The sequence below is a fragment of the Gossypium hirsutum genome, chromosome A06 (genome assembly GCF_007990345.1).
Source record: "Gossypium hirsutum isolate 1008001.06 chromosome A06, Gossypium_hirsutum_v2.1, whole genome shotgun sequence".
Taxonomy (NCBI): Eukaryota; Viridiplantae; Streptophyta; class Magnoliopsida; order Malvales; family Malvaceae; genus Gossypium; species Gossypium hirsutum.
In genome coordinates, this window is record NC_053429.1 from 26,175,959 (window position 1) to 26,182,381 (window position 6,423).

The window sequence follows — 6,423 nt, forward strand, 5'->3', positions numbered from 1 at the left end:
AATAGAGGGGACATGCGGAGTTGGAAGTAGAAAATACTCGAGAGCAGCCATTGGAATCACCTTGGAGGTAGGATCTACATCAAGACTGAAGATTTCCATCCAATTTTCTTGAAGTTCTTTAGTTTTCTTTATGTTTTGTTGTTTTTCATACTTTGAGATGTTTTCCATTATTATTATGAACTAAACTCCCTAAAATACCTAAGGGGGATGAAACCTAAGACGAATCTTGTTACTCTTTGATTTATATGATAAATACTTGTTCTTATTCTTAATTGTGAGTCTTAATTCTTGCTTTAATATTCCAGGATATTAATTCAGGTTTTTGATGTGCTTATTCAGTGGAGCAAAAGTCCCTGTTTAAGAGTAGATCATTCATAATTAAGCAGAGTTGCATGCAATCCTAGAGATAGGACGACATAAATCTGCCGGATTAGAGTCAAATCTAATAAGGGAATCCATAGATCGAGTAAGTGCGATAATAGAGGTTTTAATTAGAAAGAGATTTCAATTAATCAACCTAGAGTTAGTTGTTTTTAGTCTTGAAAGGGATATTAACATAAATCAGAGATTTCTACAGAATAAGTCAAGTGAATAAATTGTTTAAGTCAAAGGTAATAAGTGAAGTCTAGGTGGATTCTTTTTTGGGTATTATCTTCTCTATTGGTTTTTCTAAAGTATTTTCCATCTTTCATCTCTATCGTATCTTAGTTAAAAAAATTAGTTTAGTTTAAAAACACCATTTAATTCTTAGGCTAGATAATATTAAAATAGTAATTACTAGTAGTTTTAGTCCTTGTAGATATGATATTTCCGGTCTTATCATAACTATACTACTATCCGGTAGGTGCGCTTGCCTTAAGTCGAATTTTTAGTTAGTTTCACGATCATTATGGGCGCCTGTGTGGCATGCCGCGTGACAAAACATGGCCGTGTGGTCGATGAGATGGCCATGAGTGTTTTCATGGGCCGAATTGGTATTGGGCCATTTTTGGCCGAACTGGGCCATGTAAGCCTAATGGGCCTGTGGACCCCACACAGAAGCGACCAGACAAAACTGTGGTTACTATTGAGCTAGGCTGTGTGAACCACACGGTTAAGGCCATTTTTGGCTTATGTGGGCCATACAAGAATGTGGGCCCACATGGTCCCGCAATTTTAGCTATATGCCCATTAGCACTGATTGATGTTAAGGTTGCACCGGTCACTTAAGACGATTGTGAACCTACTGTTGGGTCGGTAAGTATACTTAGACCCATTGTAATGAAATAACCGTTATACCCCTGTGAGGTAAATTGACTGAAATAACCCTGTATTATGTATGACTGTTTTTGAGTATGACATTTCTGCATACACGTTTGATATTATGTTGCATTACATGGGGTGGGATATATGATTTTAGAGGAAGTGTACTGGAAGGCTATAAGCATATTACTAGCAGCTCTGTTGCAATTACTATTTTAGTGTTGCAATCGGTACGACTTGGTGTATAGGGTTGGGTGGGTTGATTTTATCCCCACATGGTGTGTAAGGTTGGTACAGAGATGGTGTGTAGAGGCTGGATTGGGTAGGATTTTCTGATTGTATACTGCACTGATTCTGTAATGGGCTTAGGCCCCACTAATATTGTTACTGGATTGGGCTCAGGCCCACACTGTTTTTGATTCTGAAATGGGCTATGGCCCTAACTAAAAGTAAAGGGTTTAGGCCCAAGTTGTGTTTACTCTGATTTTTTCTTATATGGGATTACAAATTGAGTTTTCGTAAACTCACCCATCTGTTTTAACTGTTTAGGTAATCCCCAGACTTAGGTGATTCGATGAGACAGAGGACTCGGAGGTGGCCACTCGACTTAGTAATTTTTAATATTATAATTTAAGTTATTTTGGGAAATTTTATGTGATAAGGCCGCTTTAAGTTTATTTTTAATTTGGGGATTTAATTATATTGGTTTATACCTATTAGCAGTAGGTCGCGAGTTTTCAAAATATAAATAATTTTCAACTGTCACGCTTACACAACTTGATAAAGCTTCCGCAACAAACACTGTTTTTCTCAAAAAGGGTAAACACAATCTAAAAAGGCTTATGCTTTACTAAACCAACCGGAGTTTTAACAATGAAAAAAGATATCATGACTTGTCAAAATCATATAGAGGTTTTATTATAAAACAAACTTTTCAAACGGAACGACGCTTTTCAAACACATTCCAATGTGACATCACAGATTCGGCCATAACGTCTAGGCTGGGTTTAGGGTGTTACAAAAGAATCATAATTGGAAGGCCTTAATTGGTAAATTACCCATTATTAAGATGGTGCATGGTTTAATTTTTAATTTCTTTTAATTTTATAAGTTTTATAAGTTATTTCATTATTAAAATAAAGAGTAAAGGTTAAAAATATGATAATAAGAAAACGTAAAGTTTCCTTCTTCATTTGGCTTGTTCACCACTGAAATACACCATTTTTATACTTCAAGGTTTGGCTATGGCTATGCCTTTGCATGGTAAGCCATTTTTCATCCATTTCTTTTAATTTTTATGTTTTTAGGTCGTTGTAACTAGGTTCAGCTAGCCCGTTCCTTCGATTTTGAAACTGTTAAAGATTTGAATGTTGTCATTGATGAAACTTGTGATTTTTGCTGTTAAATGATGAATTTGAGATATTATTTGTTATCTAAAATTATTTTATTAAGTAAGTTTTGATGAATTTTTTGGTTAGGGACTAAATTGTTAAAATAGTAAAATTTCTAGGATTTGATGTAAAATTGTTGCAAATATCAGTTGATATGGGTACCATGAATATTAGGCTGTTATAAATTGACACTAAAAATGGTTAATTTGCATGTTTTGGGCTTATGGACTAAATTGAATAAAAGTAGTTTAAGGGTAATTTTGTAAAAATGTAAAAATGGCTAAATTGCATAAAATATATATATTTTACTATCTAAATTAATATATTGAATGAAAATTTTAATTTAGATCAAGATCGAGTGGAAAATCAAGAAGAATAAAAAATTACCAAAATACCCCTGTACTTTGTCATTTCTACAATTTAGCCAAGTAAGATCGTACGAACTAAATTCTGTATAATGTTGAGTAAATTGAATGTTAGTATGTGATTCTATTGTGATTGAATCATTGTGTACATGTTATTATGCAATTTATCCTGTCAAGAAACGATGAAAATTCAATGACATACGACAATTATCAAGCCCGATTTGAACTTTTAGAATATATAGGATACAAATGGCATGTCATTAGGGTTACGATATTTTGGGTGCTGGTCTTGAATGTCCTACCAATGGCTGAGTTTCGACATACATTGTAGATACTTGACAGCTTATGTGAGCAGCACCGTGTAGCTACTACGACTGATAGCTTGTGTGAACAGACCAAGGTTATGATGTTTTGGGTATTGGTCTTGAATGTCCTACTTGTAACACCCCAAATTTGGGTCTAGTCAGAATAGTGTTTCGGGACCATAAATCTGATGCTGAGAAATTTATTCTTACTATAATTTTATGGTCTACAATTTCACGGAATGATTTCGTGAAAATTTTCTTTGAAAATTTTCACGTTTGGGCACTCAATTTAGTCAAAAGGACTAAATCGCGTAAAGTACGAAAGTTACATTCTAATAGCTAAAGGTATGAAATAGCTATAGAATTTTTAGTGGAAGTCCTTATGTGGAAATTAGCCCATTAATAAGTTAGTGGAAGATATTTGTTTGGTATTATTGAAATTAGTTTGAAATTTAAAGGTTAATTTTGTAATTTGGTTAATAAAGGTATAATAAGACAAAATAACTAAAGTTATCATCATTATTCTTTCTTCTTCCACTGAAATGTTGAATAAAATGGCAGCCATGGGAGAAGCTTCATTCGACCATCATTGTTTGGCTTGTATGTGGGTATTTTTCGTCCTTTTTTTATGTTTTCGGAGTCGTGGCAACTTAATCTAGCTAGCCCGTATCTTCGACCTCAAAATTGTTAAAGTTTGTGAATTTTTCCATTGTTGATTAAGTGTGTCTTTTGATAACTGATGATAAAAAATACATCTTTGTTGTTAGTTAAACAACATTTGTAAGGTGATTTTTGATAAAAATGTCGAATTTAGGGCTAAATTGAGAAATGTGATAAATTGTGTGATAAAAGTGTGAATATGTGAAATATGTGGGCTGCTATAAGTATGATAAATATTTGCCTAGGCTTATATGTGAATAAAATTGAAGGAATTTTATTTTTATGAGCCTAGGGACTAAATTGTAAATTAGTCAAAAGTTAAGGGTAAAATAGTAATTTTACCAAAATATGAAATTTGTTGAAATTAAATAATTATTTGTTAGTATTATGCATGACAAAATGTATTATTTCTGTATATTCATGGTTGAATTATGATTGTTGAGAAAGAAAGATAAATTGGAATAAAAGTTCAAATTGAGGAGAACGCGGTAATGAGTACTTTCATTTAGTGAAAAGATGAATTGACAGAAAAGGCCATGGTTGGACCATGGCAACATGTGAATATGTGATTATGTGATCCCATATAAGACCATATCTGGGATATGGCATCGGTGTGATTATATGTTTCCGTATAAGACCATATCTGGGATATGGCATCTGTATGTAATATGTGATTCCGATAAGACTCTGGGATATGGCATCGGTCTGTGAAATGTGATTCCGTATAAGACCATAGCTGGGCTATGGCATCGGTTTGTGATTATGTGACTCTGTTTAAGACTATAGTTTTACTCTGGGAAAGTGAAAACAAAGTACTCAATTCAGTAAGACGTTCTTTAATTTAACCAGGTGTGGTAAGTGAAAGTATTTATGGATTTAAAAGATAAATTTGTAGTGAACATGAAATTGAGCTCAATTAAATGATTTCATCAATTAAATATTGAGTATGGCAAGATGTGTTACTGAATTACATGTTTTTGAATTGATATTTGAAGTTCGGAAAGTGATATATGAAATTAATATGAAAAGATTTATGATTATTATTAGTATTGATTCTAACGTAATGTGTATTCTTCGATGTTGAAATGATTCAACGGATATATATATTGAGCATATAAATGAGTATGAGACTAATAAGAGATAGTATAGATATGTACATGTGCCTTACAAGCATTGAATTGATAAGAATTGTGAATTGTGAATTAAACTATGTGAAAGAATATGTGTTAGATTAGCGAATCCTTACGAGTTACATTATGAAATAATAAATTGCCTTAATTATATTATAATAAGTTATGAAATGGATAATATATGTATGATGTAATAGAGGTGGTCTAACCACATGTGTGGCACCTAGTGTGCGAGATATTGACTATCTGATATATTACCATGGTTTAATAGGAAAATATAACGACACGAGGATATGAAATGATACGGATCAATTCAGGAACTCGTGATGAGTTCGACAAGTAAGTGATAATTGATAAATTCATATTACGAGAAAGTGAAAGATTACAAGTTATTATATGGTATATATGATTGTGCTAATGTGATAAGCAGTGGATTGAAAGAAGCTTGTTTATATTTACTTTTGCTTCTTTAAATTATGAATGAATAATTAGATGAACTTATTACCCGTATGAGCTTACTAAGCTTTATAGCTTACTTGCTTTCTTTTCTATGTTTATAGTGTTTCGGAGGCTCGCTCGGGTTCGAAGTCATCGGAGAACACATCACACTATCCAGCTATTATTTTGGTACTTTTAAGTTTCGTGATTTTCGTTATATGGCATGTATAGGCTTTGTGGTTATTTGATAAGTACAAGTAATTTTGGCTATTATTGCCTTTATGTTCAACATGTGATTAGCCATGAAATTTGGCTTTTTAACGATGTGAAGTTTATGTAGGGTAGATGTAGCATGTGAATGATGTTTTGATGCCTTAGCTATGGAAGTTTTGGATGTATTTTTATGATTGGAATAGTGCTAAGTTATGTTGTGTAAGTATGTACTTAAAAAGGGTGGGAAAATGGCTTGGTAAATAGCCTTATATTTATCCACATGGTTAGACACACGGATGTGTGTCTAGGCCGTGTATGACACACAGTCTGCCCCACGGGCGTGTGATCCGGCCGTGTGTCCCTGCACCCTGAATTTTAGATTTGAATTGGCCACATGGGCAGAGATACGGTCGTGTGTCTCAATCATGTGAAGGACACGACCCAAGCACACGGACGTGTGATGCAGCCGTGTGGTTTCATTTGCTGATGACATTATAAACAGAGAGTTACGCGGGCTGAGGACACGGGCATGTGTGACCACACAGCCTACCCATACGGGCGTGTCTCAAGCCACATAGGCGTGTGACCCTATTTTAAAAAAACATATAAGTGTTTCAAAGTTTTTGGTTTAGTCCCAAACCACTTTCAATGCATGTTTTGAGCCTCGTAGGCCCGTATA